The sequence below is a fragment of the Nothobranchius furzeri genome, chromosome 17 (assembly GCF_043380555.1).
Source record: "Nothobranchius furzeri strain GRZ-AD chromosome 17, NfurGRZ-RIMD1, whole genome shotgun sequence".
Classification (NCBI taxonomy): domain Eukaryota; kingdom Metazoa; phylum Chordata; class Actinopteri; order Cyprinodontiformes; family Nothobranchiidae; genus Nothobranchius; species Nothobranchius furzeri.
Window position 1 is genome coordinate 38,402,902 of NC_091757.1, and position 23,964 is coordinate 38,426,865.

General features: G+C 41.5%; 1 protein-coding gene across 6 annotated transcripts in view; it reads left to right on the forward strand.

Moving 5' to 3' along the window:
• Nucleotides 1-23,964, forward strand: part of LOC139063594 (zinc finger protein 665-like) — a 101,344-nt gene that overhangs the window by 13,324 nt on the left and 64,056 nt on the right. For 2 of the 6 annotated variants that reach the window (XR_011516973.1, XR_011516972.1), the window contains exons 3-4: nucleotides 8,898-8,973; nucleotides 14,134-17,532. The gene's annotated coding sequence lies outside the window, so the exon portion shown is untranslated. Of the gene's footprint in view, nucleotides 1-8,896; nucleotides 8,974-9,545; nucleotides 9,672-14,133; nucleotides 17,533-23,964 lie in introns of those variants that run through there. The other 4 variants (XR_011516974.1, XM_070545935.1, XR_011516975.1 and 1 more) reach the window with 4 other exon arrangements.

Below are 23,964 nucleotides of genomic sequence, written 5' to 3' on the forward strand. Positions count from 1 at the left end.
CAGTGTGGTACAGCTTCGTAAGGAGACATGAATGCTGCAAACCTACAAACATCTTTTCATTTTTTTATTATCAAATTTATTGACGTGAGAAAAAATTATAACAATATGAGTCAAAGATTTTGATAACAATATATTTTCGATTTATTGCCAAGCCCTACTGTTTACAAATATTTGTTTAAGTTTTGATGCTCCTTTTATTCCATGACTTCTAGGGCTGTAGTGAAGCCTCGATGACGTCGACGGCTCGATTCTAAAAATTTGTCGACGTCAGATCTGGTAGTCGACGCACCACACCCACTTGTTACATCCCCAGGAGTTTGTAAATAGAGGTGGAATCTGCTAGCCTGGCAAGCCAGACTAAATAAATGTATTATTTAGTCTGGCCACGCTCCATTGACAGCTCTCGGTTGTGGGGCGGGTTCTACCGTTGTCTTTCAAATGATCTCCGCATTTCACTGGACAATGAATGTGACATACTCTTGTTTCACTCTGTTGCATCATCCCACCCACCAGGCATATAGAGTGCCCTGATTGGCCCACAAAGCGGATAAAGCTCTGTGATTTGTTCACTAAGCAGATAGAGCACTATGATTGGCCCACCATTATGGACCAATCACAGCTCTTTATGTGTTTGAAACCCCTCTAGAGAGCTGTGATTGGCTAGCCAGAGTCCTGGTAGGAGCTGCTGAGGTTCCAATGGAGCATGCCTAGACCATTCTTTGCAAAGCAAGAATTTGGTCTAGTTCACTAGGCTAGGAATCTGCCTGTTTTTCCTGTAGTTCGCCCTCTTCTCCGCCTTCACTAACATCTCCGCCAAATACCGAAGACCCGGAACAACGTCCGTCCGCTACTAGAATCCTTTCCTGTTTTGCCCGTCTTCGTCTCCCGGCAACGGACAACAACTTCCGGGGTCTGATACGCTGCTCAGTCTCTTATCGCAGATGTGGAAAATCACCGGGAGCGTTTTCATAAAGAAGCTTCTTTCAGACATTAGGAAAGCTGTATTTGTGGTAGCAGTCTCTCCTCCATGCTGATCTGTTTGCTGGGTGGTGTTTGTTTATTTAAACTTGGTAACTTGAACTTAACGTTGGTAAAGATACTGTTATCATTTCTGCTAACGGCTTCTTGCGTTTGGATAAGCTGTTACGTTTTGGTTTAGAGTTAATCTTTTTTATGGTGTAGATCTCCCTTTTATTACGTTTAGAGTGTTGTGGGTTTTCGGTTTAGTTAAAAATATCACCTTGAGTTTGGTTTAACCACCCAGTTTAGAGTTTGGACCTTTGGAGATCCCAGTGGGACATCCCTAGTTATTTGTACTTTTGTTTTAATTCCCCACAGACAGAATTATTATTATTCCCACCTCTGGATGGAAAGATTTGTTTTTTTTGTAGTTGTAAATAAACCTGATCATCATTTTAACTTTTAAATCCCGTGTTTGTTAATGTCCCTTCCTTTTTGCACACGAGCCAAACTCGCCAGGAAGGGTTGTAACTAGGGATGAGCGAGTACACCACTATCTGTATCTGTATCTGTTCAACCAACTAAATTATCTGTATCTGTACTCGGAATGGGCGTGGCATAACCCGGAAGTGGGCGTGATTTAACTGGAAGTGGGTTTGGTTTACATCAATATATTATTTTAAGTCTGAAATTGATATGGATTGATCAGAAGTTGCTTTGTGTATTGTTTATTTGAAAACTATTTACAGAGCAACCTCAGAATTGAGATTAAATATTTTTGATCACAATAGTGAAGGAACTATTTCAGAACAAGTGTTTCAACAAAATCAGAACATTAATATTTAAGTGCATGGATTAATAAATCTGAACTCATGCAGTAGGAACTAGAAAATATGAAATGCTTGAACCAGACACAACTTTATGTATATTTTTTAATTTTAATTTGATTAAACTGATTTTTTTCTTAACGTTCTTGGCATTTTCCCACACAAAGTTAAACAAAGCAATGTTGATTAATGTGTGTGTGTGTGTGTGTGTGTGTGTGTGTGTGTGTGTGTGTGTGTGTGTGTGTGTGTGTGTGTGTGTGTGTGTGTGTGTGTGTGTGTGAGAGAGAGAGGGAGGGAGGGAGGGGGAGAGAGTGAGAGAGAGAAGGGGGGGGAGAGAGGGAGAGACAGGGAGTTCAAAAAAATAAAAAACCCGACCAGAGCGGAGGTAGTGACAACAGCATGTCAGCTCTGTCTTGTCAAATGCACCATGTCAGTTACGAAAAACGTAACTTTAAATATTCAACCGAAAAAGAGGCGAGCTGAAGAAAACCTAGGGAAAACTGAAGAAACGTGAGAAACAGTGAAGCCATCACAGCGCGATCCATTACTGTCTGTGTGTGTGCGTGGATGAGCCAGACGGACTGCGCTCCCGGCCGGCTAGAGCAGGGGTGTCAAAGATGCGGCCCGCGGGCCGCATCCGGCCCGCAAGTGGGTTAAATCCGGCCCGCGAGATGGTTGTGTAAACTTTATTTTCATACTTTACAGTGTAGAGTGAAAATAAACTTATCATTGTGAGCAAGTTTTCTCTAATGAGTATAAATAAAACAAAGCTGCACTCAAGGCTCACACAAGAACTTGAATCACATCCTGAAGTTGGCCGCCACTCAGGATGTGACTTCTGATATTGATGTGCTGGTGAAAGCTAAAAGATGTAAAGTAAAGTGAGTCGAATATACTTTTAAGTGCTACGTGAAACTGATCTTGCCATGTGATCTGTAAGCTCTTTGAATCACTAAGGAATGTTTTTTTTATTTGTTGATTTTTTTAATTTTTTTCAAATTTTCAAGTGCACTTCAGGTGTGGTACTCATACTACTACACTGTCCTCAGGCTCCAGCCTTGTTTTATATTGATTGTATTAAAACAAAGAAAACAATCAGAAGTTGTTTTTTTTCCCGGTCCGGCCCACTTGGGACTAGATTTCCCTCAATGTGGCCCCTGAGCTAAAATGAGTTTGACACCCCTGGGCTAGAGAGTTTTGTAAGTAGGGAGGGGCGGGCGCTCTATGTGACTGGCCAATCACAGAGCGTGAAGACAGTCAGTTACCCAATGAAGTTTTTCCTTCAGCACGATTACAGATATTGACTCGTTTTACTCGTTTCACGCTCGTATTCGACAAAAATGCTTTATCCGTACCGGATACTCGTCTGAAACGAGTATCCGGCTCATCCCTAACTAATAACTCCATGGTGCATGACCCATGTGATCTTCAGTAGATGCAATTACATCATCGTACATTTAGCTTAACATGATGGATTTTTTTTCTCTGGACAAGACCTATACAATATGGGCCACCTCTAGATGAAATTTAAATAATTTTACATTAATTATAAATATATAATTAAAAAGTGCCTGTGGGACATTTGATACTCCTCTGGCTCTCAACTGTGTGTGTGTGTGTGTTTGTGTGTGTGTGTGTGTGTGTGTGTGTGTGTGTGTGTGTGTGTGTGTGTGTGTTAGCAGACAGCTGTACCTGTGTTACTGAAGCTCAGACTGGTAGAGAATAGGCACTACGGTTAAAGTTTGACCAGAATCAATACATTTTTATGCATTTAACCTACTGATTTATTCATATAATTTCTCAAGAGCTTGAAGTGAGTTAACTTGTCAACAGTTTACAGGAGGAAAAATATCGAGATATATTTCGTATATCGGAATTCAGCTTAAAGATATCGAGATATAAGTTTTGGTCCATATCGCCCAGCCCTACCTCACGCACATAAGTGACCAAAACAAAGCAGCATGGAAACACCGTCTCCATGCTGCACTCCCAAGTTCTACACGTCACCAGAACATAACCAACTGCAATACAATAAAAGCAGTGTTATACAAAATGGAAGGCCTGTAGTGTTTATTCTCTTACCAATTTTTTGGAGGAATTTATTAGATTTTTTGGTTTTTATTAACTGTGCAATTGAAAAATAATCATTAGATTAATTGTCTAAATAGTCATTAGAATAGTCGACTATTCGATAAAATAATCATCAGAATAATCGTTTTGAAAATAATCGTTAGGCGCATCATCTTCAAATCGGAAGAAGAGGCTGAGGACTACATTAAAAAAAATAAAATGACAACCAGCGACAGACAACGGGGCTGACTGAGTTCGGGGACTGCCTGGTCTTATCCCTGTCTCTCCCCCTCTGAGAGGGGAGTGGATCACACAGTGAGGCAAGAACCGAACACTATATTATTGGTTATGGTGGTTCTAAAAGCAAGTAAGGTTCTATTTTATTTTATTTGATTATTTCTATAAGAGTTCTACGTTATGAATCCTATTTTGTTATCTCTTACTTATATCCCGTTGAATTATATACCGAATGGTTAAGTCTTTTATTACTATCATAATTATTGTTGCACTGATCAGGGATCTCCTGTGGGGGGCGATATGGAACTCTGGTTTTTTTTTTTTTTCCCCTCCTGCTGGCTGATGCTGACTCTTGGGGGAGTCTACTGTAGAGACGAGCACACCGGAGCTGATATTAGCAGTTGTACGCTACCCCCACTGGGGATGGAACGTCTTAAGTAACCCGAGGTCTTAGGTTTAGAGGGTTTGGAGCCACGTTTTGTTTGGGGAAACGTGGGGGGGGGGGGGGGGGGGGGGTTGCTTTAGAAACTTCACTCAGTATGATTTAAATCAAGAGTCTTTACTCAATATGAAAGCGAAAGTCAAAAAGGTGCAGCCACGATCCTTTGGCACTATCATACTAAAATTAATCATGATGGGTAGATCTGCTATAACAGTACTTACGTGGAATGTGCGCGGTTTAAATAACATGGTTAAACTTAAGCAAGTATTAGGCAGAATAAAACAGTTAGGGGCCACAGTATGTCTTTTACAAGAAACACACCTGTTGGAGAAAGATATCAACCGAGTAAGAACCAGATGGCCTGGACAAGTATTCTCCTCTGGATTCTCCTCCCACTCTAGAGGGGTCATAATTCTGGTTCATAAGTCGATTCCGTTTCAGTTAACAGAGAAGTATTAGATCCCTCAAGGAGATTTATTATACTGAATGGCACTATAGTTTCAACTCTAGTAAATCTGGTTTGCTTATATGCCCCTAATGGAGATGATCCTACTTTTTACCAGCATTTCTTTTTAACTATTTCCTCCTATACTGACCATTACATAATAGGAGGTGATTTCAACTGTGTGATTAACCTTGTGGTTGATAGATCAAACACCCATGTTACTCCCTCTCACCAACAAACTAGAACAATGATTGGGAAATTTATTAAGGACCTCAACTTGATGGAGGTGTGGAGACTATTACACCCTAATAAAACTGAGTTCTCGTGTTTCTCTAGCACCCATAAAACATATTCACGTATTGATTTTTTCCTGATCTCAACAAATCTAATGTCTCTGATACAAAAATGCTGGTATGAAGCTATTTTACTTTCCGATCATGCCCCAGTCATTTTATCTCTTCTACTGCCGAACCTTTTACTCCAGCCACTCCCATTTCGTTTCCAAGCAAAATGGTTGAGATATACAGAGTTCGTAAAATTCATAGATGGGAAGATAAATGATTATTTCACTTTTAATACGAACCAAACAAATGCATCAATAAAATGGGAAGCCTTTAAGGCCTATATAAGGGGAGAAATGATAAGCTATATTAGGAGCAAATCCAAAATCCATTTGAACAAACTAAAGGAACTTGAAGAACAAATTAAAGACTTACAAGACCACTTATATCACCACAATGATGTTGGAAAATACAAAAAACTCCTTCTGTTAAAGTCAGAATATAATGAACTCAGCACAAATAAGATAGCTACAAATCTAATGTGGTTGAAGCAGTCCTATTATGATCAAGTGGAGAAGGCAGGGAAGCTCTTGGCTTGGAGGCTAAAAAAATACAATCAGAAAGAACCATAAACTCAATTATATTGGACGATGGAATAGAGATCACGGATCCGGAAAATATAAATAACACTTTTGCCAACTATTATGAAAATTTATATAAATCAGAATACCCTGAGAATGAAAATGAAAATGCACAAAACCAGTTTTTAGACCGATTGGAATTTTCGACCCTTCCCGAAGAAGCCAAACAGGCCCTTAATGCTAAGTTGAGCATAGAGGAACTCAGAGAAGCACTGGGTCTTATGAACAGCGGCAAAGCCCCAGGTCCGGACGGACTCCCAATTGAAATACATAAACATTTTCTGACAAATTATTGCCACACCTGCTTGAAATGTTTAATGAGTCCTATGAAAGAGGCATTTTGCCACCATCTCTGAGAGAGGCATCTATTTCAGTCATTTTAAAACCTGGTAAGGGCCCAACAGATATGAGCTCATACCGTCCCATATCACTAATGTCCTGTGATACTAAAATATTGTGTAAGGCCCTAGCTCGTAGGATTAATTCATACATTCCAAAATTAATTTCTGATGATCAAAATGGATTTGTTATGGGCCGCCAGGCCTTTTATAATACTCGTCGGCTTCTGAATATACTGTGGGATAAGCAATCTGCTACTGACCATGCCTTTTTATCATTAGACGCTGAAAAGGCGTTTGATAGAATAGAGTGGAGATACCGTTTTGAAACCCTTAAGAGATTCGATTTGGGAGGAGAATTTCTGAAATGGGTCCAATTGTTATATACGGAACCGATAGCCAAAATCGTAACAAACAATCAGATATCAAGGCCTATACAACTTGGTAGGTCTACTCGACAGGGCTGCCCACTCAGTCCGTTATTGTTTCTTTTGGCCATTGAACCACTTGCTATGGCGATACGCAATTCCTCTGAATTAACTGGAATAAGAATAGGTCAGGTCGAACATCGGGTATCATTATTTGCAGATGACATTCTGTTTTTAACTAACCTAGAGAAGTCGGTTCTGGCAGTGGGCGATATTCTTCAGAATTTTGGGTACTTCTCTGGGTACAAGATTAATCAGAAGAAAAGCTCCCTGTTATTTCTAAATAAAAACAATCCTCATATCCGGACACAATTCACCAGTACCTGTGAAGGCTTTACCTACTTGGGAATACAGATTGTCCCTGACATAAAGAAAAATGTTCCCATTAATTATGACCCCTTGATACAAAAAGTTTCAGAGCTATTGGTAAGGTGGGATGGGATGCCGATTTCTATGATAGGTCGCATTAATATGTTGAAAATGTCAATTCTACCAAGATTTCTCTACTTATTTCAGTCCATCCCCCTATATACCCCAGACTCTATGTTTTCATCACTGAATAAACTTTTCTCCAGTTTTATTTGGAACAACAAACGACCCAGGCTACGCCTCTCCCTGCTATACTTACCTTATGAGCGTGGAGGGCTTTGGAGTGCCCAATATGAAGATGTATTATTGGGCAGCCCAGTTAAGGGCAGCTACTTGCTATTTTCCAACTAGGGAGACTCCTTCCTGGGTTAAAATTGAGAATACAGGGTATCCGCGGGTCCTTAAAAAGTCTTAAAACGTCTTAAATTTGCTTTTCAAAATTTAAGGCCTTAAAAATGACAAATAATCCTTAAATACAGTTTCCAAAGGTCTTAAATTACCAAAGGCCCACCAAACAAGATTCTTTTATTTCTATAAAAGTTTCGTGAATTTCTAGTTAGTGTTCAGCATTTTTTGTGTATGATGTTGGCGTAAGCGGAACCGTACACATTCAGCTGGTTGTGAAAGGGGGCTATTTTTAGATGAGCACATTAGCTGGTTAAGCTAGTGGGAGTTTGCGCCATGGGGAATTTTAATGGTATAACTGGATGGCTAATCCCACGTTCGCGATGTGGTTAGCACCAGTTCCAGGCAATAGCTGGAAATTAGAGCTTAAATTTAATTTTTTAAATAGCTTAAATTTGGTCAAAGTGGCCTTAAAAAAGGTCTTAAAAAGTCTTAAATTTGGCTCCCATAAACCTGCAGATACCCTGGAATAACAACATAGGACTGCCATTACAATCTTCTGTTTATTCAGATACAGCTAAAAGAATACTGAAAAATACAAAAAACCCTATGGTTAGAAATACGATTTCAATCTGGCACCAAACACATATAGCTTTAAATGAAGAGTCACAACTGTCAGCTTTGTCGCCGATGTGTGTGTGTGTGTGTGGGGGGGGTTGATGTTTTTTGTTCTGTTTTAATCTGAAAATCATAAACATATTTTGGAAAAAAAAGGAAAAATAATCGTTTACCCCCAGCCCTAGTTTGCCTTTCACTGTTCTTTATTTATTTATTTTTTTTAAATACATGCCCTCTCGGTTCTTTTATTATAATTTATGTTGTCTGTTTTTGTTGTCCTAACAAGCAGTCTAAAAAAATACTCAGTTCCACCACTATTTAAAAATAAAAAATAATTTCTGTATGTCAAATTTTTTTTTTTTTTTTATCACTCAGTGGTACGATGTACAAGGAAAGAGAAGCAAATTAGGTTTGAGTGATTTTATTTTATTTTGCACTGACTAAGACTCAAATGAATAAAAAAACTTGAATAATTTTGGTGAGTGACTCAAACTCAATTTAATAAATTGAACAGGGTTTTCCCCAGAAAATTTTATAAGCCACACGTTCCGCTGCTGTTTCTCACAGTATCAGCTGATGGAGGGCTCTAGTTTCATTGCGCCATTCGTGTCAGCGGACACAGTAGGGTCGGGGAGGGGGCGGGGCATGACTCTTATCCTGGCGGGTGGCCAAGCAAAGCCTAGTGATCTGCCAGGCATATAAAGCACTGGGGGAAACCCTGATGAATCAATTTTTACCGTCACTAATCCAAACAACTAATCTAAAGTGAGCTCAAACTTAAGAATAGAAACTTGCTGGTGGATTTCGTTTTCTCACCTTTTTCACTATTGACACATTTTCATGTCTGGTAGTTTGTCCCACCCATATTGATTAAACTGTTATATTTTTCATTGCAGAGCAAGGCTAGTGAGCCTGCACCTGTACCGGCTCCCTCTGCTGAAGCGGGGCTGGTTGGCAGAGGCACTGAAGAAGGTAAAGGCAAAAATCTAATTCGGATGTATGTCTTGCGTGAACGACCTCAAACAAAATGGTTTGAAATAAACAAATAATACTAATAAGCCCACATAAGAATTATTAATCTATATTCTTTAAAACATGTGTTGTACATGTAGAGGTGTAGTCTGGTTACTTTTAAAAAGACATTAAAGCAAGCAACATTTTGAGGAAAAAAGATTTCAAAGATCCGACCACTTTCTTTAGGATGCCTCCTAGAGCAGTGGTTCCCAAACTTATTTAGCCGCGCACCCCCTTCTATAGGGCTGCTCAATTAATCGAATTTTAATCACGATTACGATCTGAGTTTTGAACGATTATAAAAAACAAAACAATCCGATTATTTGCTCCTCCCACTTGCGCTGCCCCAAGTTGCAAATGAAGCGCTCCTCACAGTGTTGCCAACTTGGCGACTTTGACGCTATTTCCAACAGCTTTTCAGACCCCCTTCCTGACTTTTTAAATCTTAAAAGTACCTAGCGAACGCCTCAGAAACATCTCTGGTAACCCTTAGCTACTTTCTGGATAACTGTCGTCGACATTTCCTGCAGGTTAGCTAAACACTCCGCCTGTGCTCCGGACCGTTCTTCAGGACATTAGGAAAGGGAATGATGCAGTGATGTGTCGGTTGCTACAGAAACAGCTCTCGGAGCCGGCTCCTTGTTGGAGTAACCAGAGTGAGTGACACACACACTGTACCTGCAGACTCCTGAGCCGCTAAAAACGGCTAAATGTGCGCGTGCGGCGCGCTAAACACACGTGCTGTGAGACCGGGTTGGGGGGTGCAGCTGTGGTTGGGACAATTATTACATTATCTGATGGACCTGTAGATAAATAGTTTATAAATAAGGTAGAAATAAGTTCCTCACGCTGATAAATAATAACTAATCTCTCTGAGTTCACGGTGCTAGTGCACTCTCCTACAGCACCTTGACCTGACTCAATAAATGTTATGCAACATTTTGTGAACATCAATTTATTTACATGTATTTGTTATAAATGCCACTGTATAATTCTTGCTGTCAGTATTTGCAAGATATTGGTATTTGGGTCTGTACTGGTTAGACTTAAATGAGTTAAACCAAGGTCTATAGCCCTTGGGTCATAGACTAGGAGCTATAAGTATATTGGTCTTTTTATACTGGGAATCAGGAGTTACTTTAGTGATCATCTTGTTTCTTATTTCTCTTTGTCCTGATTGTGCCCTGAGCAATTTTATGACTGAATAAAAACAAATAAAATCAACATAAATAGAAAAATCGTCCTAAATAATCGTGATCTCAATTTCAGTCACCATAATCGTGATTATTATTTTTGCCATAATCGAGCAGCCCTACCCTTCTATGTCCCGACCATGTCGACACACCTCCCCAGCCCCCACATCAGGGCATGGCTATATATATATATATATTTCAGCCATCAAGCTAAACAGACAGGGTTAAAAAAAATATGATCGACCTTTTCCCCCATCACTTTAATTTTTTAATAAGGGGGATGCGCGAGGTGAAAAGTGTAATGGCTGCGGAGCTCAGAGAAGTCTGCCATATGTCACCATTAGCATAGCCAGAAACTCATTTGTGGGTGGGCCTAAGAAAAAGTGGGCACAATAATTGTAATTGAAAACAAGTATATTGTTGCGCGCCTGTCCTCCATATGTGCCCTAGCCTCATAACAGTGCGCCAAGCTTCAGCACTCTGGCCTGCGCACGCCGATATGTTCCGCATTTGATCTTTTTTAACGGTGTTGGAGGAATCTGAAGGTGGTGAATCATTCTGGCAGATTGTAATTAACACCCTGTCTCATGCAGGTGTTCTGACATTGTAAACCTCACACACAGAACATTGTGGATGTAACTAAATAAATCAAGAAATGATTCCCATTCAGGCTATTAACAGCGAGCTGAAGATCTGAAGTTCAGAGTGCGTCTGTCAAAGGTCAGACGCGTTCCAGCGGAACCACGGCTCACGGGTGCACAAGTGAGCACATCTGGGCTGGGCAGAAGTAATTTTACAACATTGGTTTAAATAGCTCCAATAACGAGACGCGGTGACTTGAGCGGCTCATGGAGCTGTGCCGCACGCGCGCGCACACACACACACACACACACACACACACACACAGATTCAATAGGCGCGCACGCTGCGCAAACTCCGGCAGCTTGAATGTAGCTGAGTTCTTTCATAAAGGGAGCCGGTGCAGGAAATCTGTGGACAGATGGGAGTTAGATCCAACTCGAGGGGGAAAACAAGGAATCTGAATTGTGCGGGGGACTTACAGTCTGTAGAGGGGGGAAAGTAGCTTGAGGGAGGAGTGGTCCGGTCTGGGCTGAGAGGGGATTCCTGAGACTGAGATCCAGAAGGGGAGACGTGGAGGGAGCTGAGTTTGCTGAGATCCAGGGAGCTTAGGTGGGCAGCTGGAGGTGGTTCTGGCCAGGGAGAAGCTGAGAGACAAGCAGGTTGGAGTTCCAGAGAATAGCCAGTCGGGGATGAAGGTGGAGGTTTGATCTGGTGAACGAGAGCAGGAAGGGTAAAATGCTAAATCCAAAATCCAATACACATCTAAAATCTCAAAAGGTCCTAAGAGCTCGAAAATACTGTGACGAGGTGGCTTAGAAGGTACCCAGGTAGAGTAATCATCCAGCGAAGTGTAGGAGTCTCTCAGCTGCTTAAATACCCCTGGCTGGCTGATGAGCAGATCTGCTGCAGCTTGGTTAACCTCCAGACACACCTACCTGCAGAGGGAAAACTCAAGAGAAAGGGAGTGACAGCAGGAATACACCTCAGACCGTGACACACGTGTTTTCATTTGGTAGACACAGCCACATTTTCACATGACACACATACCATTCATTGCTTAAACACAAGTAGCCTTTGGGTGAACACTACCAAGCATGGAAAGAACACTGAAGAGCAAAACTGAAAACACAATTGTCGAAAGGCAACACAAGGAATTACACACTGAATGTATGACAGTGCCCACTTTTCTCTGAGAGAAACATTAGACATCACACAAATTTTGAGACAAAACATTAATTTTTACAGTTAACACCCCCCCCTCCCACACACACACACACAAATTTTGAGACAAAACATTTTATTTTTACAGTTAACCCCCCCCCCCCACACACACACACACACAAATTTTGAGACAAAACATTTTATTTTTACAGTTAACTCCCCCCCCCCCCCCCCCTTCCCCCAAGCATAATCATGGGGCATCATGCCGCCGGTCTCTCTCTGGCCAGAGGGCCTCATCAACATCACAGGCGATGTCCTACTGGTCCAAACAGCTCTGGAAGTACCGCCTCGAGTGCCTCATGAAGCCCTGACAAGCCTCAAAGGCCACATCTCTACAAGGCTCCTCCATGGCTTGAAGCAGTGGGACCTTGCTCTGTGGATTCCTTTCGAACACCTTCCACCTCCAGGCTGAGAACAACTCCTCAGTGGGATTGAGGAAGGGGGAATAAGGTGGATGTTATAAAATGGAATACCGTGGGTGGTCCTGAAACCACTCATACACCTGGGTAGCCTTGTGGAAACTTACTTTTATGCTGCAGTCCTTGATTGCAAATTGCTCGCCAGACCCGAAAGTTTGGAGATTTGAATATTTGTGTGTTGTTGATTGAAGCTTTGAGAATTTATGTGGAAAGTGTGTGTAAACCTGAAAATTGTGTGTTGTGTTTTGACAGCAAGGTAATGTGAAATTGACATCAGAGTGTAAAGGAGGAAAATCAGAGTTCTAATATGATAAGGAAATCTTAAGTAGTGATAAATTGAGTCAAGCAATTGGGAACAGAAGTAGAGGTTGTGAAAATTGTGCCTCATTTTTGCTTTTTGAATTTTAGCAATCGAAAAAAACTGCAACTGCTACAAGTTCTGTGTCCAACGTTTCAATTTCACAGTCTGCCAAAAATAAGTGAAGCTAACAGCACTTGCTTTATCCAGATGTGTAGCAATACACGTTTTAACTTGTTTATGAATCTGGGGTATGGTCTTGTTGACAATGGAGTGGCGGCTGGGGGCATTACGTAGCGAGGCTCGAGGTGTTCAATTAAGCATCTAAACCCGACATTACTCACCACCGACGGGCTAGTCATCAAGCACAATAAACTGGCATATCTTCTCTGTTAGGGTTAATGCCTTTTTGGTATCTCTCGGGAGATTCTCATGCTTTGCAAAGGTTTCAGGCAGCGTTTGTTGTTTAACGCCAGGGAATTGTTTCTTCGCCTCCGTGGTCTTGTGAAAATCCTCATGCAGCTTTGTGTGATGCTTCTTCAAATGCGCAATGAGGTTCGATGTATTAAATGTCCCTGGGTCTGTCCCACAACGGGAAACTTCTCCATGACAAGTGTTGCACTGAGCAACACTGTCTTTTTCATGCTTCAGTGAAAAATACAGTTACAGTTTTGACACATTTTAACGAGCTTCCTCCGCGCCGTGTACAGCACTCTCACAAAGGTTCAGCAGATATGTTTACATTTTTGCCGCTGCGCGCCTTCAGTGTTAGGGAAAGGAAGGGAGGGGCTGATGCGATGCTGCTGTCAGGGTCTGTCATGGATTTTATCAATATGTTTATCAATAACCCATTTCCTGTAGTTGGAGGGAGGAGACAATGATCAACAAGTCAAACAGTTATAACTGTGGCAAGATGCACGAGGGGGGGGTGGGGGAAGAGAGGGGGGGGTGAGAGAGAGAGAGAGAGAGTGTGTGTTTGTGTGTGAGTGGCTTGTGTGGGTGTGTCTGAATGAGTTCTGAACTAGTGGGCATGCAGAGAGGAATAGAGAAATACATATTACATTCATTTGATGGAGTCCATGATCAAGAATTAATAAACATAATTTTATCTCTAGGCTCCACAGTAGCAGCGACGGACGGCTGGTTTGACTGGCTCTGAGAAGCGTTAATCAGAATTTGCAGTTCGCGTTTTTTTTCCTTCTACCAATCGCATAGTGATGTCTGGGCTTAAAAGCAGCTCATTAGATTCATAGTTATTTGTAAAAGTAATGCATTACCATAAATAGTAATGTGTTTACCAACATTGGTTATGTATACTACTGATTGCAAAAACACCCCTAGGTATTTTGTCTTCTCTTTTTACTGAATATTTTTATGTTATATATTTCTGCTTGGTTCACTGCAGTTTCAAGGAAGAGAGAAGAGACGGATGAGAAACCTCTGCTCTTACATTTCCACAACCATCAAATGAAAGATGGAGGTGTCCCAACCAGCAGCTTGGCTGGGCAGATGACAGCAAAAGTTGGTGGAGGAGCAGAAACTAGCAAGAACCTAGATCTGGACCCTAATGAAAAGACGTCTGATTCTTCAGAGATTGAAGTTGGTGGAGAAGATGAAGATGATGTGAATCTAGACTCTGAGCATTCAGACTCTGGGCCAGAACCTGGAAACGGAGACCATGGCTGTAATGAGAACAAGTCTTCGAAGTCAGATATTAAGACAGTCAACAAATCATTTAGCTGCCCTGTGTGTGGTATACGGTTCCTCCACAAGTGGTCTCTTCAGAAACATGTGAGAATGACAAGTCATTCAGCAGTAAAGTCTTCAGAGTGTTCGGATAATACAAAATGTGTGAAAGAGAAGCAACATGGAGGCTCATGCAGAAAAGTCATGAAACAACCAAAATCATTTTGTTGTGATGACTGTGGAAAAAGATTTAGCCATAAGTCCAATTTAACCCATCATATGAAAGGCCACACCGGACAGAAGCCTTTTGCCTGTGAGCTCTGTGGATACAGATGTACCCTAAAGGCAAGTTTAAACAAACACATGAGAGTTCACACAGGAGAGAAGCCTTTTGCCTGTGAGCTCTGTGGATACAGATGTACCCAAAAGGCAAGTTTAAACAAACACATGAGAGTTCACACAGGAGAGAAGCCTTTTACCTGTGAGCTCTGTGAATACAGGTGTACCCAAAAGGCAAGTTTAAACAAACACATGAGAGTTCACACAGGAGAGAAGCCTTTTGCCTGTGAGCTCTGTGGATACAGATGTACCCAAAAGGCAAGTTTAAACAAACACATGAGAGTTCACACAGGAGAGAAGCCTTTTGCCTGTGAGCTCTGTGAATACAGGTGTACCCAAAAGGCACATTTAAACACACACATGAGAGGTCACACAGGAGAGAAGCCTTTTGCCTGTGAGCTCTGTGGATACAGATGTTTCCAAAAGGCACATTTAAACGAACACATGAGAGTTCACACAGGAGAGAAGCCTTTTGCCTGTGAGCTCTGTGGATACAGATGTACCCAAAAGGCACATTTAAACAGACACATGAGAGTTCACACAGGAGAGAAGCCTTTTGCCTGTGAGCTCTGTGGATACAGATGTACCCTAAAGGCAACTTTAAACACACACATGAAAGTCCACACTGGAGAGAAGCCTTTTGCCTGTGAGCTCTGTGGATACAGATGTACCCTGAAGGCACATTTAAACAGACACATGAGAGTTCACACAGGAGAGAAGCCTTTTGCCTGTGAGCTCTGTGGATACAGATGTACCCTAAAGGCAACTTTAAACACACACATGAAAGTCCACACAGGAGAGAAGCCTTTTGCCTGTGAGCTCTGTGGATACAGATGTACCCAAAAGGCAAGTTTAAACACACACATGAGAGTTCACACAGGAGAAAAGCCTTTTGCCTGTGAGCTCTGTGAATACAGATGTACCCAAAAGGCAAATTTAAACACACACATGAGAGTTCACACAGGAGAGAAGCCTTTTGCCTGTGAGCTCTGTGGATACAGATGTACCCTAAAGGCAAGTTTAAACAAACACATGAGAGTTCACACAGGAGAGAAGCCTTTTGTCTGTGAGCTCTGTGGACAAAGATTTCACCAAAAGACACATTTAAAGAGACATACGAGCATCCACACAAGTGTGTGTGTGTGAGTGGGTGGAGGAGTGTTGTGATGGGGTTTTTATTGTCAGGCTGTTTTTAAAATTCTGGGGATGGGAGGGTATGTGGGGCCTTTTTAATTTGTTAACACTTTGAGTTGCATGTATTACAGGATTAAGTGGTGTATATAAATAAAGTTGATTGATTGAAATGCAGGGCCATGAACGTGAATACCAAAATCAACAATATGGTGTAACCATCAAGCTTGGAGCAGATCTTTATCTTCACCAGGTTTGAGACATGAGTACCTATTGTTACCATCACGCCATTGAAGCCGGACTTCATTGTGCTCTAATAGCAGTTAGTCGATGATGAGCTTGCAGTGGGATAGATGAATCCAAGATGGCCTCTCGGCAATCTTTACAGCAGTGGGGTGGTAAGGAGAACTTGAAACGGGCCTTCCCACTTCAGGCAGCGCCAGTTGTCTCATTTCAGCACCTTAATCAGAACCCAATTTCCTGATTTCATTACCTGTGAGGGCGATTAAGCACACGAGGGTTCTGGGAGATCATTGTTTATTTTGACTTGTTTATCAGTAAACAATTTAACCATCCAATCTGCTAAAGTATTTTCTCTGCCACTGTGGACCACAGGATTCATGATATGGGGAACAGGAAATCTTCCATAAACCACTTCAAATAGTGTTGGTCCACCAGAGGGAGCTGTTACCCTCATCCACAGTTTTACTAGTGAGACACACTCTGGCCATGGACAGCCTGTCTCAGCCACTGTTTTCGCCAATCTATTTTTAATCGTTCCGTTTGTACGTTCAACCAAGCCGGCTGAAGAGGGGTGATAAGAACGATGTTTCAGCTCAAACCCTAATGTTTCAGAGCACCTGGTCAATACCTCATTCACAAAATGTGTCCCATTATCTGATCTAATAACCAATGGAATTCTGTAAGTTGGAAAAAAAATGATTGCACAACACCTTTGCCACTGTTAAAGCGTATTTTTTCTTTGTGGGATATATATTTCTGGCCACCTGGATAAAGCATCTATTACCACTAAACAATATTTTGTTTCTTGCATCTTTGATAGTTCAATAAAGTCCATGTGTGAAATGGATAATCAGGTGTTGGGAAGTGTCCCCGTTTTGTTCTTAATCGCCCTTGAGTAGGAATGGGTACAGAATTCGGTAGTTTTTAAGGTACCGACCGAATTCCATAGTACCGACCGAGCACCGATTCACTTCATTTGAAACAGTGCCTTGTTTTGGTACCCGTCCTTCATATCGAGAACTTGCCAAGACAGCTGCACATGCACAAGAGCGTTATGTCGTCGGCCGCTGCGAGCGAGTTGTAAACAGAGCAGCATGGTAGAAAGAACGCACGCTAAAGCTTGGGTCCACTTCACTAAATGTGATGGGTAACTGGGTGATGATGAAACCAGCGACGATCTAAGTGAGACATCCTCATCTTAATCTGCTCCGGTAGGTAAATAAAATTTTTAAGATAACGGTAGCTTGTTATGTTAGCCTCCGTTTCGCTAATGGTGCGTTCGCTTTCTCCTCAGAACTCCAAATCACTGACTAGAAGAACATGAATGCGCTCTAAAGTTTGGCTTCACTTTACTAAAAGCGACGGGTGACTGGGTGAAGATAAAACCAGCGACAACGATCTAAGTGTGAGGCATCATCGTTTTAATCTGCTCCAGCAGATAAATAAACTATTTAAGATAATGTTAGCTTGATATGTTAGCTTCCATTGCCACCGTTGTTATCAGCTGATGGTGCGTTCGCTTTCTCCTCGGAAATTCTAGCTTCCCAGTAGGAAAAATCAAATGAAAAGAGACGGCAAAAGGAATGAAGATACACAGTAAATTTAGTTCACAGTAAAGATGTTTGCTTCAGTTTAATTATCAGCTTATAAAACTACAAGGACAATGTTAAAATACAAACAGTTGAATGTTATTTATCATGATATTTATCAAATATGGTTATATATTGAGAAAAATATATATTTAACCCTTACCTCACATTAGAGCATTTTTTTGTGCTGACACGTGTATTTTTGTGAATAACTTTGGCTATGTTAATGCAATTTATCTAATTTTTATGGAGGATGTGTATTTTGGAAGGAATTACAAAAAAAAGTTTGAAAAAATATTCAACCTACTTTTTTAAAACGTGGAAATCATTTTGTACAGTTAAGCAAATTGAAGCATTTTTTGTGCCATTGACTTTCATGTAAATCATATATTTTGAATTAGCATATATATTGGCATAATTTTAAAAAATTATGATTGTGCCCATGTATACAGTCTCATCACAAATGTAAGAAGCAGTTTTTACCGTTTTTCACTACATGGCATACTTTCTCCATATATAGCAGGGCAATGGCTGACCCAGCATTTAAACTGAATGATTTAGCTGTATTTCTTTACCTCTGACTGCCCATTATATTACATATTTTGCAAAAAAATGGTTTGTGTGTTATTTAGAGATGCCATACAATAGTTTGCATGTGTGTGTTCTGAATTTTTTTGTAATTGTGCTTTTTCAGTGTTCTTTCAAAAAATAAGCCTGACTGAATGTACAAAATTAGCTCATTCTGCAAAATAGCATTTTGACATGTGTTCCTTTGTGTGTGATTGTGCAGGCATGCGTGTATGTAGGTATCCAAGCACTTTACAGATCTTCAAAAGACAGATCTGTGATCATTATCTGGAGTGGTTGAGCAGGTGTGGGCAATGGGAGTGTATGGGGGGGGGGGGGGCACAGGTTCTCACACTCTGTTGACTTCAGGATTTTCTGCTAAATTTCAGATACTCATTCATGATTTTACTTTTGCAAAATGTTATTTCAATAAGTACAAAGCATTTGCATGGATGAAAGCTAAGATGAAGGCTGAAAAACTTCAAAGGCGTACATTTGTTTTTCAAAACAAATTCCTGCAGAATCGAATTTTGTTTACATTCAGTAGGGGCAGCTTACACAGGTGCACCAATTGACTAAAAGTACATATATGAGACTCAGATCAGGATTCATTTCTTTGAACCGCAACCATGAGAAGAAGATTCAACGTGAATGAAGCCCTGGAGGTGTTTCAGCAGCTTGAGGAAGAGGGAGAGTCAGCCTCATCCTCATCCACGGATGACAGCTGTTCTTCGGATGAAGAGGCTGAAGATCAGGCCTTTACCCCAGGGCCTGATTCAGGGGAAGAAATGGAAGAAGGTTCAGATGAGGAGGTGGTTGCCGCAGAGGAGAGATGGGACCATCCTTTGTGGCAATCAAAGAGCGGGATCGCCTGGTCCCCGACACCAGGATTCCCTTTCGGGCTCCAGACGTCCGCCATTGTGGGATCACCCGCCTCGCTGTCAGCTACATCCAAACTATTGAGGACAGCTCGCTGGTTCTTGGAGAGGAGCTGCTAAAAAAAAATCTGTCTTGTGGGAACAGTTAGGCGCAACAAGCCAGAGTTGCCCCCACAGCTGCTCCAGATGCAAAGCAGAGCGGGTCTGTCCTCCCTGTTCGGCTTCACCTCCACCGCCACCGCGGTGAGCTACTCCAAAGCGCCGGCAGAACATTCTGCTCCTCGGCACCAAACCCCATCAGGTTCAGATCCAGGAGGGACCGCAGCAGAAGCCGACCGTAATCATCGATTACAACCGCTGCAAAGGGGCAGATGACAACTTGGACAAGGTAATTTATTTATTTTATTTTGTTTTATTATAATTTACCAACCTAATTGCATATGTAATTTATTTATTCATTTATTTTTATTCCAGCTCAGCTGCCGCCGCAAGACCAGACGTTGGCCCATGTCGCTCTTCTGCAACATGTTAGATGTGAGCGCCTACAATGCCCTGGTCCTGTGGCTGTCTGGAACTGGCCTGGAACCAGCAGAAGAGGAGCATCTGGAGCTCCATGGTGAGACCAGCCCAGGCGAGGTGCACTCGCTTGCCGCGGTCCAGCAGCGCTGCAGCTTTGTTGCAGGTGCAGCACCAGCCCAGGAGCAGACAAAGAAAAATGCCACCTTTGCAGAGGGAAGAGGAGCGTGCATGCACGCTTTTGCCAAGCATGTGGTCAGGCTGTGTGCAAGGAGCACTCAACAGTTGTGTGCTCAGCCTGCAGCTGTTAGCTCACTCCCCTCTGTGTTTCTCTCTCTTTCTCTCTCTCTCTCTCACACACACACACACACACACACACACACACACACACACACACACACACACACACACACACACACACACTTTTTCTTTGTTCGTGTGCTTTAATAAAGTGTTCAACTGGTTATCTTTGTAAGTGCATTTTTTTGTGCTCTAATGACTTTAACGTGAGTATTTTAGAAAATATGACATTACACAAAAACTACAAAGTGAGCAAAAAATATTTTTATGCCTATTTGTGACACTCCAAGGCTGTGAAAACTTACCCACAAAAAAGGTCATCTGGACATAACACACAAAAAATGATTTGATTTTTTCATTTTTTGTACAGTTTTCAAACTTCGGGTTTTGCTCATAAACCTGGCAATAAAGGGGTTAAATCTGAGAAACACACACATATTTTATTATATTTTGTTAGGGCTGAAGCCAAGGATGAAATTCATGTAAAAAAATTGGGAATTATGAAATATTATATAATATTTCTAAAGGAAGCTTTCTAAGTGCATTTTTTTGTGCTCTAATGACTTTAACGTTAGAAAATTTAAACGTTGGGTAAGGGTTAATTATTAAAGAGAATTAAAATATAAAACACTCAAAAGTATCGAAAATTGGTACCGTTAAGTACCGGTATCGATTCCTAGGTACCGGGAATTAGTACCGAATCGATTCAAATGTCAAAGGTACCCATCCCTACCCTTGAGCGTTGTTTTTCATACAGATTAAACATTTTCTGCAATAGTCATTTGCAAAAGTAGAAAAATGAATAGTGTGGAATGTACTATTGATTAACTGAGCCATCCCCCCCTTCGAGACATGAGATACATGACTCATAAGAACAGCAGTGGGAAACAAAGACCTAGGTAAACTAGGTTTGTTATTTACATGCAACACATCATCACTATTTACAGGTTTAAATCTAAGCCAGGTCCGCTGTTCCTGATCAGGAACAGAAGTCTGTGTCTCACGGAGGATGTCATAAGAAAGTGTTTCGGAGCAGTAACATGAAGCTCCAAAGGTGAGAAGCATGAAGGCTGCAGCCGTAGCTGCTTTATCTGCAAAATTATTGCCTCTCGTAGTGTCAGAGTCATCTGTTTGATGTGCAGGGCATTTGCACAGCGATAACTTGCATGGGAGTTGCACAGCATCCAGAAGCTCCAAGATCCTTGAAGCGTGAGTCAGCTGTTTACCAGTGGAGGTGACCATGCCTCTGTTTTTCCAAATCTGGGCAAAGTGGTGCACTGAAGAGTGAACATACTATCAGTGAAAATGTTTATGTCTTGTCCTGAGTGAAGCTGGCAGGCTCTAGTCACAGCTGCTAATTCAGCCACCTGGGCAGAGCAATGAGAGGGCAATGGTTTAGCTTCAATGACTGATGTCTGAATGGTCACTGCATAACCAACTAAGTTTTTTCGAGACGCATCTTTTTTAGCTGAACCATCAACATAAAGAGAGATATAGTCAGGCTGAGGAGTGTCTAAAACAAGGCTGCCAACTCGTACGCACTGAGCGTGAGACACACGCATTTGACCCTCTTCACACGCTCTCACGCCACACCCCTGTGGAAAGCCAAAACCATCACAATACGCCACTTTTCCAACCCATCTAGTTAAGAGATGGCAAAAAAAACGTCGCAAAAACTCTCCCAGAACGCCGTATTTGACGCCGTTCTTAACGGTCCTTGTAGAACGCCCGTAAAATACGACGTTTTTTCCGGACATTGAAAGCCGTTTTTTACGTCACCCTAATCCCAGACGCGTTCCCTGTGTGGGTGGCGTAAAAAACGGCGTTTGGTACGGACATTGAACGCAGCTTATTTCGCCGCTCTGTGACACAAAACGCCGCTTTTAACGCCACTTTGTGACAGTTTTCACGCGTTTAAAATTCAACTTTACTCTCATTTATGCAGAGCCCTCTCCATGGGTTTCTCATCCACTTAATTTAAACTCCAGTGACCCAATGAAAGAAGAGGAGGTTGAGGCAGCACTAATTCTCTATATAAAAGTGTTTCAGAAAAAAATCACTAATGCGCTAACAAACTATGTCTTAAACGTTCAAATTTGAAGTACAAAATCATCGCAAGTTGTAAAAATATAAATCTGTCTTTACCTGAACCATCATTTCCATCTGTTGCAACACGCATGCGAGTTCTCGTCTTCGTACATGCACGCGTGTTTTGTACATAGGGGTGTGTTTGGCCGGGGGCTGTGTTTTGTACATGGGGCGTGTTTGGCCGGGGCTGCGCCTGCAGCTAGGTATTATTGGCTGTGTTCGAGATGAGCCAGCTCTGCGCAGATTCGATCACCGGTGATCGGCGCGTAGTGCATGCCGGTTAGATTTGTGTCCAACTTGACGCCGACTTGCTCTGACATCATGCATACGTAGGCAACGATATACTCGTGAGATCAAGGCGGCCGCAGATTTTGGAGCAAGGCATTGCAGTTGCTCTCCACCGGCTGCAAAACCTAGGGGATGACGGGAAACGCCTGGCTCTCACCTGATCTAAGATCTGATTGGTTCATATTTTGATCCAAACATCCGGTGGTAGAACATGAAATGTTAGTTGGTCACATGTATTCTGTAAATCATGTAACGTTGATGATGACAACTATATAGGCCATAAAGAGGAATATGTTTTGTGTTCTTTTGTCACATTTCCTATGAGCACACTAAACCTGCAGCTGATAACCTTTACTTATTATTACAGTCATGTCTTCATATGCAATATATGATATCCAGAAGCACATGAGGATGTGTTTCAGCTGCTAACAGGCACCATAATTACAATTGAAAATTAAACAAGTATGAACTCTTAACGCGATATCTTCATCCATCGTCACCCGTGAGCTACACATGTAGGGAAATCTGTCCGACTTAAACGCCGGCTTTCAGCCACTCCCCCTGCTGCTTCCGTCTGCTCTCGTCTGTTTTCCAGGTGAGGCGCAGCTCAACTCGAACACGGCCATTGCCTCTATAACCAGGTTACTGGTACGGAAGCCTGGAAAGGCCAAAATTCCTCAAACGTTTTTCCCCCTACTGGCTGATATGAATTAATATAATACAATAGAGTAAATTATATTAGTCCCACAGTGGGGACATCCACTCATTACAGCAGCACACACACTTAGAGACACAGATTACAGTAAAACTGACTGCAGCCATGTTTGATAACTTCAATAACTTCATGCTGATGACCACATGAACATAATCCTGTGTTTAATGGATGCAAGTACATCATGAAGTTAGCTTAACATGATAGATTGTTTTTCTTGGAAGGAAATAATAACGGTTAATGTTATGAATGACATGATATTGCCCACCCCTAGATGGCATTTAAAAATAATTACATTAATTATCATTTAAAGTTCCTGTGTGACATTTGTGACATGTAGCTGTAACTCTTTACTGCAGATAGATAGATAGATAGATAGATAGATAGATAGATAGATAGATAGATAGATAGATAGATAGATAGATAGATAAATAGATAGATGGATAATGTGAAGAAGTTCAGGAGAGTTGGATGTTAAATTGTCCTCACGAAAAAAAAATTTGTGTTAAACAAAGGTCAGTTCCCTCTGTAAAGTCAGAGGTACGGAAGAGGATTAGGGCCACTGAAAAGAAAAAAAAAGAAAAGAAAGAGAATTCTGACTTTTTCCCCTCAATTCCCTGTCAGAATTCTGAGATTAAAAGTCATAATTTTGAGAAAAAAAGTCAGAATTCTGAGAAAAATGCAAGAATTCTCTTTCTTTGATTTTTTTCTTGTCAGTGGCTCTAATCCTCTTCCATACAGAGTAGAAATGAAAAAATAAAATGTAGAGCACAAAATGACCCCGTCTCACTCTTTGAAATGTTCAAAAGTTGGCAGCCCTGGTCTAAAATGTCAACACGTGGTTTTATCATTTCATTCGTGAGTGTTTTGCAGCAATAGTGTTCTCCATCCATGTCAGT